Consider the following 8,866-nt stretch of genomic DNA (forward strand, 5'->3'; position numbering starts at 1 on the left):
CTTTCCGCAAGGAGGAGGGGGGGAAAGCGCCATGTTGCCCTCGGAGGGCGCTGAACATGGTGTCTCCAGTGAGTTGCTAACAGGTGATCTGAGTGGACAACCGTGCCCCGTTCGATAAGGGTCGGCTAGTGGCCCAGAGGCGCGCTCCAAAAGTACCTGCAGGTGATTTGCCGGACCCGGTCCCGTTTGATAGGGTCTGAGGGCTCGATGCCTCCCTCTGATGGGATTCCATTACAGAATCGCTCCTGCTGGTCTCGGAAATGTCCTAGGGAACCTCAGGAGCGTAGCCCGAGCCTCGGCCATGTATCGGATGTACCCAGAGTCATCCCTCGCTCTACATGTTCTGAGGAGGCTGTCGAACCCTTCGGGGGGCCAGCCTTCGAACCCCTGATCAGTAGTGGGCGCGGAGCCCGAGTTGCCTGAGGCGGCTGTCGAACCCTTCCGAGGGGCCAGCCTTCGAACCTCTGACCAGTAGTGGGCGCGGAACCCGAGTGCTCTGAGGCAGCTGTCGAACCCTTCCGAGGGGCCAGCCTTCGAACCTCTGATCAGTAGTGGGGGCTCGGGGCCCGCTTCCTTCGCGGAGAAGGATCCCTTTCAGATTATCCCCTTTCCCGGTCCCTATAGCAAGAGAGAGAAAGGAGAAGAGGAAAAGGATACGAAATTGAATGATGTGGCACACCTTTTTTGACGCGGTCATCATGGCAGAGGTGAAGCGTCGCCCGCTTCGCCTGCCAAAGGTGTCGCCTGCCCTGCCGCGGAGTTAATGCGATCGGACGAGTGGTTCGTGGGGCATCCGTTGCGCGAGTCGTTCGAGGAACGGGTGTTTCGTCTTCGAGTCTGAATTTCGCAGCGGGTTCGGGCGAAGCGTTGAACGGGTCTTGCCCGGGCCTTTATATATCCGGAAGGGGGACCGGTTGTGGTTCTTTACTCTGCTGCTCGCCTCCTGCTTTGGTTTCCACAACCCAAGGGAATAGCCAGAGAAAGAAAACCACGCACCTTGTCCGCTCCGCCGCCACCCCCTTCGCTTGGCGATGGCAGACCGGGTAACCGTTGTTCCGCCGCGCGACCCGTGGCCTTTCTCCACCGTCACGGTGGACGATCTGGAGGCCCTTGTCGCCGATGGCTTGCTCCGTCCCCTCTCTGGTGACCCGCAGCCGGAGTGGATGGTCCCTCCGAGCGGGGCCGCCCCAACCCGCCGGCGGGGTATGTGCTGAGTTTCGTCTCCTTCCATGAGCGGGGGTTCGGAGTGCCAGCAAGCCGTTTCATGCGGGCGCTCCTGCATTACTATGGGGTGGAGCTGCACAATCTCAACCCCAACTCCATCGCGCAAGCGGCCATCTTCGCGGTGGTTGGCGAAGGATTTTTGGGGATTGACCCCCAGTGGGATCTGTGGACCCATCTCTTCTCTGTGGAGCCTTTTGCCTTGACGACGGGGGAAAGGAGGGTCCGCATGGCGGTGCGGGCCGGTGGCTGCATCCTCCAGTTGAGGCAGGCGCGCGCGCAACAGTACATCCCCGCCATCCTTGTGTCTTCGAACAAGGGGTGGCAACGCCGGTGGTTTTACCTCCGGAATGACGATGGGAGGCTCCCGTCGTTTTCTCAACGAGTGGTGACTGCCGCCGGCAGCAACTGGCGCTATGGGGCTGCGCACGAGAAACAGAAGAATCTCCAGTCCCTTCTGGAGGCCTTGCAGGAGCTGCAAGACGGGGGGCTTACCGCCGTGGGGGTGGTCGCTGCCATCCATCGCCGGAGGGTGCTTCCCTTGGCAGAGCGGCGGTTGCTGCTTTCGGAGATGATGCCGGGGGTCGACTTGGAGGGTTCGTAGATGTCCTCGGTCCCCCTCTCCGCCGATGACCTCCACAGGCGGGTAGCTGGCACGGTAGGTAGGCTGGACGCCGGCGCCCTTACCCAGCCCTTGATGCGTCCCGAGCGCGGGTGCATATCCCTGGTGAGTGTCTGCTCCTTCTTCTTTCTTGTGTTAGATTGCCCTTGGTTCTCACAGTCGAGATTTCCGTCCGTCTCCAAGAGTTGGGGTGTCACAAGCCTTCCCCGCCACCGGTCCCAGAGGACGCGGTGGACCGAGCCGCGCGAAGGGTCGCTGCGGAGAAGAAGGAGAAGAAGGACGCGAAAAAGGCTCGGGGCGGGTAATCAGGCAAAAGGGACGGTACTTGACCCCTTGGCCGAGGTAGTTGAGGTGACCCTAGGGAATCAGGCCGACCCGCCTGTCCCCCAAGAGTCGTTGCCCGTGCCGGCCGCACAGGAGGTTGATTCTCAGGTCGTCGTGACTGCGCCTGGGCGGACCGTCCCTTCGGCGCCTCGGGCGCCTGAGGCGGGGATGGTGCCGAAGCTGGCAGCGGGGCAAACCTCGGCAGTGCCCGCGGGGACCGAGGCGCGAGGGGCCTCCCCGCAGGCACGATTGGCCTTGGTCCGGAGCGGGTAAGTATCTGAGGATACCTCTGTCCCGGCTCCTTCTTCGTGTGTCCTGATCCTGCTTTTCCTTTTCCTTCCAGCAAGCAGAGGCACAGTTCGACCGGTCTGGCTCCCCGGAAGGCCCTTAAGATGGTGCCGGCTTCTGCAGCCGGTGCCGCACCGGGCCACGCCGGCCTGCTGGCCACCACACAAGATGCCCCCAAGCAGGGGGCTCAAGCGGCACGAGTTGCCGTGGGGCGAGCTCCCCAGGCTGACCCCTCCGTCGAGGCGGCCGTCGTGCCGAGGGAGACTGCTAGCGTGGCCGCGGCCTTGAGCCCACCTGACGTGTTGCCGGCGTCGGCACCAGCTTCTGCCGAGGCTGTTGCCGTTCTGGCCATGGAGCCACCCGTCGCCGCCGATGCTGAGATGGCTGAGGCGCCGCTACTCGAGGCCGGTGATCGGAAGCCTGCCTCCTTAGCCGAGGAGGTACCCGATGCGCCGACTGCAGGGGGTGCCGACGCCTTGGAGGAGGGGGCGCAGAACCGCGGCTCGTCCTGGGGAGCGGCGACCTTGTCCTCGCGCGGCGCGATCCCAATGAGTGGCGTGGGGCAGGTGCTCCGGTTCTGGACCCGTGGTGCCTCGAAACCCCTCTTCGTCCTTGACGATGAGCGGGAGGAGCAGTCTCGGGACGAGCTCCGTGAGTGTGCCGAGGCAGCGATGGGGTCGCTTCGGTCGACCATGGAGGTCCTTTCCAGGAATGTTCCCAGGATCCTCCAGGTAAGGATTTCAGGCATACCTTTCATGTGATCAAGGCATTCTTTGTGACGCCCTTCTTCCCTTCCTCAGGATCTAACGAATTTGAGCACCGCCAAGTCGTCGTTCATCCGCCGTGAGGCCGACGTCTAGGGTTCGCTGCGGTTCGTGAGGGCCGCGCTTGCCGAGGCTACCGAGTGTCTCTCCCAACGGAGCGTCGAGGCGGCGGACCTTCAGATGCTTTGTGACGAGCTGGGGGTGGAGGCAGCGGCGGCACGCGCAGAGGCGCAGCGGCGGCAGTTGGAGTTTGGCCAGGTCGTCGGCGTGCGGGACCAATCTCGAAACCAGACTGCCGAGGCTGAAAGCCGGGCTGAGGCCCTTGGGGGCCAGCTAGCCGAGGTGTCTGCTCGGGCCGGAGCCCTTGCGGAGGACCTGGCCTTGGCCGTCGGGTCTGCCAGTCCACCCAAGCCGCAGCCTCGGAGCAGCGTGCCCGGGCTGAAGGTATGTCTTGGCTGCTTTGAGATTTTGATTCAGCTTCATTCTTCAACTCGTGTTTGAAGAATTCTGTTTTGGCTGTTTGCAGAGTTCGAGTCTGCCCTCAACGAGTCCGCCAAGGCACTTGCCCCGGCGGCTGAGCAGAAGGAGGCCGACCGTGTGGCCATGTCCGAAGCTATCTCGGCCTTCTGCCAGGTCTTTGGTCTTGACGACGTCCCCTCGGGAAGCTCCCCCCAGAGTCGCCTGCAGGCCTTGGGCGGTCATGTGCGCGGCAGACTCCGCGAGGCGCTGCATCACGACGTTAGGCGGGCCTTCACCGTGCTCGCTTCCCACTACGATGTGGATCTGGAGCGGGTCAACGAGGGGTACTGTCTTCTGGACGAAGATGAAGCTGCCCTGGCCGAAGTTCAGAGGCTTGACGCGGCCGCCGCGGGCCCAAGCGCAGTGCTGGCGTCCTCCTTCGAGGTGGAAATCCTTCCGCTTGCGTCGCCGTCCAAGGCCGGGGCGGATCTTGCCGAGGGTGGAAACGGCGCTGAGGGTGGAGACGAAGCCGAGGGTGCCGCTCCTCCCCCGGGCAATGCCTGGTTCTGCCAGAGCAGTTTGTTTTGAACATGTATGTGTCTTTCGCGGCCGCCGAGGCCTAAACACTTTATCGTCGTGTTATAAAGTTGTGTTTCTTTTCCTCCTGTTTCGAGTATTCAGACTTGTTCGTCAGTAGCAGAATCGCTTATCCGAGTAAGAGTTATTTTTCGCGGAAGGTGACGAGTGAGGTATCCGTATCCCGGAGGCGTAGGAGTCCCTTGGCTCGGTCGGCCTTGCCGCTTACATGCGCTCTTATTCGTTTCGCGGGGTTCTGTTACTGATATAGCTGGGAAACAAGAAAGTCGTTTTGGTGGAAGACTTTTTCCGAGGAAAATTTTGACGCAGAGGGGGTTCCCCCCTTCTAGCCCCCGAGGGAGGGTCAGGCTTTGCCGAGGCAAGGCTGACCCTTCCTTGACAGTTAGACTCTATTTGTGTATGTAAAGAGAACGAGGTATATGAACGACTTGAAAACATCTTAAGGGTAAAAGCGACGTAGCTGTCGGATGTTCCAAGTGTTGTTGTAGACCTCGCCTTGACTGTTGGCCAGCTTGTATGTTCCGGGCTTCAAAATCTTGGCGATGATGAACCGCCCTTCCCAGGGAGGAGTGAGCTTGTGGCGCCCTCGGGCGTCTTGTCATAGCCGAAGCACCAAGTCCCCCACCTGGAGGTCTCGGGACCGAACCCCTCGGGCGTGGTAGCGTCGCAGAGACTGCTAATACCGCGCCGAGTGTAGTAAGGCCATGTCCCGAGCCTCTTCCAGTTGGTCCAGTGAGTCTTCTCGGCTGGTCTGGTTGCTTCGATCGTCGTACGCCCTTGTCCTCGGGGAGCCGTATTCTAAGTCTGTGGGCAAGATAGCCTCGGCCCCATAGACTAGAAAAAATGGTGTGAAGCCCGTGGCTCGGCTTGGCGTCGTCCTTAGACTCCAGACCACCGAGGGGAGTTCCTTCATCCATCGCTTGCCGAACTTGTTGAGGTCGTTGTAGATTCTCGGCTTAAGTCCCTGCAGAATCATGTCGTTGGCACGCTCTACCTGCCCATTCGTCATGCGGTGAGGTACGACGGCCCAGTCCACCCGGATGTGGTGATCCTCGCAGAAGTCCAGGAACTTCTGGCCAGTGAACTGGGTGCCGTTGTCGGTGATGATGGAGTTCGGGACCCCAAAGCGATGGATGATGTTGGTGAAAAACTCCATCGCCTGTTCGGACCTAATGTTGTTTAGGGGTCGGACCTCAATCCACTTGGAGAATTTGTCGATAGCGACCAGCAGGTGCGTGAAGCCCCAGGGTGCCTTCTGCAAGGGACCGACGAGGTCCAGACCCCACACAGCAAACGGCCAGGTGATGGGTATTGTTTGCAGGGCCTGAGTGGGCAGGTGTGTCTGCCTTGCGTAGAATTGACACCCTTGGCAGGTGCGTACAATCCTAGTGGCGTCGGCCACTGCGGTTGGCCAGTAGAAACCTTGTCGGAAGGCGTTTCCAACGAGGGCTCGAGGCGCTGCATGGTGACCGCAAGCCCCCGAGTGTATTTCTTGCAATAGCTCCTGACCTTCGGTAATGGATATGCATCGTTGAAGGATGCCTGAGGGGCTGCGGTGGTAGAGCTCCTTTTCGTCACCCAGCAAGACGAACGACTTGGCGCGCCGCGCCAGTCGCCGAGCCTCGGCTTTGTCAAGGGGTAGCTCTCCTCGGTGGAGGTATTGTAGGTACGGGGTCTGCCGGTTTCGATTAGGCGTGACCCCATTTCGCTCTTCCTCGACGCGCAGTGCCTCACCCTCGGGGGCCGAGGGTGCCTCGGGCTGGGCCGAGGCCTCCTCGGGCTCGGGCGTGTCGTCGGTCTTGACGGATGGTTGATGTAGGTCTCGGGAGAAGACGTCCGGGGGAACCGTTGTCTGCCCCGAGGCTATTTTAGCCAGCTCGTCCGCAGTCTCGTTGTATCGTCGAGCGACGTGGTTGAGCTCGAGCCCGTAGAACTTGTCTTCCAGGCGCCGAACCTCGTCGCAGTAGGCTTCCATCTTCGGGTCGCGGCAATGGGAGTTCTTCATGACTTGGTCGATGACGAGCTGCGAGTCGCCACGAGCGTCGAGGTGCCGAACCCCTAGCTCGATGGCGATACTCAACCCGTTAATCAGAGCCCCGTACTCGGCCACGTTGTTTGACGCCGGGAAATGGAGGCGCAGCACGTAGCGGAGGTGCTTCCCGAGGGGTGAGATGAAGAGCAGGCCCGCACCCGCTCCTATTTTCATCAGCGACCCGTCGAAAAACATGGTCCAGAGTTCCGGTTGGATCAGAGCTGCTGGAAGCTGGGTGTCGACCCATTCAGCCACAAAGTCCGCCAAGACTTGGGACTTGATGGCCTTCCGAGGAGCGAACGAGATTGTCTCGCCCATGATCTCCACCGCCCACTTTGCAATCCTACCCGAGGCCTCTCGGCACTGGATGATCTCCCCCAGAGGGAAGGATGACACCACAGTCACCGGATGAGACTCGAAGTAGTGTCGCAACTTTCGCCGCGTCAGAATTACCCCGTACAGTAGCTTCTGAATTTGCGGGTAGCGGATTTTGGTCTCGGACAGTACCTCACTGATGAAGTAGACCGGCCTCTGGACGAGCAATGCATGCCCTTCTTCTCGTCTCTCGACCACGATCGCGACGCTGACCACCTGAGTGGTTGCGGATACGTAGAGCAAGAGGGCTTCTCCGGCAGCGGGGGGCACCAGGATGGGCGCGCTTGTAAGGAGCGCCTTTAAGTTCCCGAGGGCTTCCTCGGCCTCGGGGGTCCAAGTGAAGCGCTCGGTCTTCCTTAAGAGGCGGTACAGGGGTAGGCCTCTTTCGCCGAGGCGCGAGATGAAGCGGCTCAGAGCCGCGAGACATCCTATGACCCTCTGTACTCCTTTTAGGTCCTTGATGGGCCCCATGTTGGTGATGGCCGCGATTTTCTCCGGGTTGGCCTCGATGCCCCGCTCGGAGACGATGAAACCCAGGAGCATGCCTCGAGGGACTCCGAAGACACACTTCTCGGGATTGAGTTTTACGCCTTTCGCCTTGAGACACTTGAATGTCGTTTCAAGGTCAGAGAGAAGGTCGGAGGCTTTCCTCGTCTTGACTACGATGTCATCGACGTAAGCCTCGACCGTTCGGCCAATGTGCTCTCCGAACACGTGGTTCATGCACCTTTGGTATGTCGCGCCTGCATTCCTCAAACCAAATGGCATAGTAATATAGCAGTACATGCCAAAGGGTGTGATGAAAGAGGTCGCAAGCTGGTCAGACTCTTTCATCCTAATTTGGTGATACCCTGAGTAGGCATCGAGGAATGATAGGGTTTCGCACCCAGCAGTGGAATCCACGATTTGATCAATGCGAGGCAGAGGGTAGGGAACTTTCGGACATGCTTTGTTTAGACCAGGTAGTCTACACACATCCTCCATTTCCCACCTTTCTTTTTCACAATCACAGGGTTGGCTAGCCATTTGGGATGGAATACCTCTTTGATGAACCCTGCAGCCATCAGCTTGTGGATCTCCTCGCCTATGGCTCTGCGCTTTTCTTCATCGAATCGGCGCAGATGCTGCTTCACGGGTCAGGCTCCAGCTCGGACATCCAACGAGTGCTCGGCGACATCCCTCGGTATGCCAGGCATGTCCGAGGGACTCCACGCAAAAACCTCGGCGTTCGCGCGGAGAAAGTCGACGAGCACTGCTTCCTATTTGGGGTCGAGCTCGGAGCCGATCCGGACTTGCTTGGAGGCGTCGTTGCTGGGGTCGAGAGGGACGGACTTAACCGCCTCTGCAGGATCGAAGTTGCCGACGTGGCGCTTCGCATCTGGCACCTCCTTGGAGAGGCTCTCCAGGTCGGCGATGAGGGCCTCGGATTCGGCGAGGGCCTTAGCGTTTTCCACGCACTTCACGTCGCATTCGTACGCGTGTCGGTACGTGGATTCGACGGTGATGACCCCGTTGGGGCCCGACATTTTGAGCTTGAGGTAGGTGTAGTTGGGGACGGCCATGAACTTGGTGTAGCATGGTCTCCCCAGCACTGCGTGGTAGGTTCCTCGGAACCCGACCACCTCGAACGTGAGGGTTTCCTTTCGGAAGTTGGAGGGAGTCCCGAAGCAGACGGGCAGATCGAGTTGCCCAAGGGGTTGGACGCGCTTCCCGGGGATGATCCCGTGAAAGGGCGCCGCACCGGCCCGGATCATGGACAGATCGATCTGCATGAGCCCGAGGGTCTCGGCGTAGATGATGTTGAGGCTGCCGCCTCCGTCCATGAGGACCTTGGTAAACCTGACGTTGCCGATGACGGGATCGACAATGAGCGGCTACTTCCCCGGGCTCGGCACGCGGTCGGGGTGGTCGCCTTGGTCGAAGGTGATGGGCTTGTCGGACCAATCTAGGTAGAATTGCGCCGCTACCTTCACCGAGCAGACCTCCCGGCGCTCCTACTTGCGGTGCCGAGCCGAAGCGTTCGCCACTTGCCCACCGTAGATCATGAAGCAGTCGTGGACCTCGGGGAACTCCTCTACTTTGTGGCCCTCCTCCTTGTCGTTGTCATGGCCTTTGCCACATTCCGTCGGGGGCCCGGCCTTATGGAAGTAGCGCCGAAGCATGACGCCTCCTCAAGGGTGTGCT

This window comes from Zea mays, chromosome 5 (assembly GCF_902167145.1).
Source record: "Zea mays cultivar B73 chromosome 5, Zm-B73-REFERENCE-NAM-5.0, whole genome shotgun sequence".
Lineage (NCBI taxonomy): Eukaryota > Viridiplantae > Streptophyta > Magnoliopsida > Poales > Poaceae > Zea > Zea mays.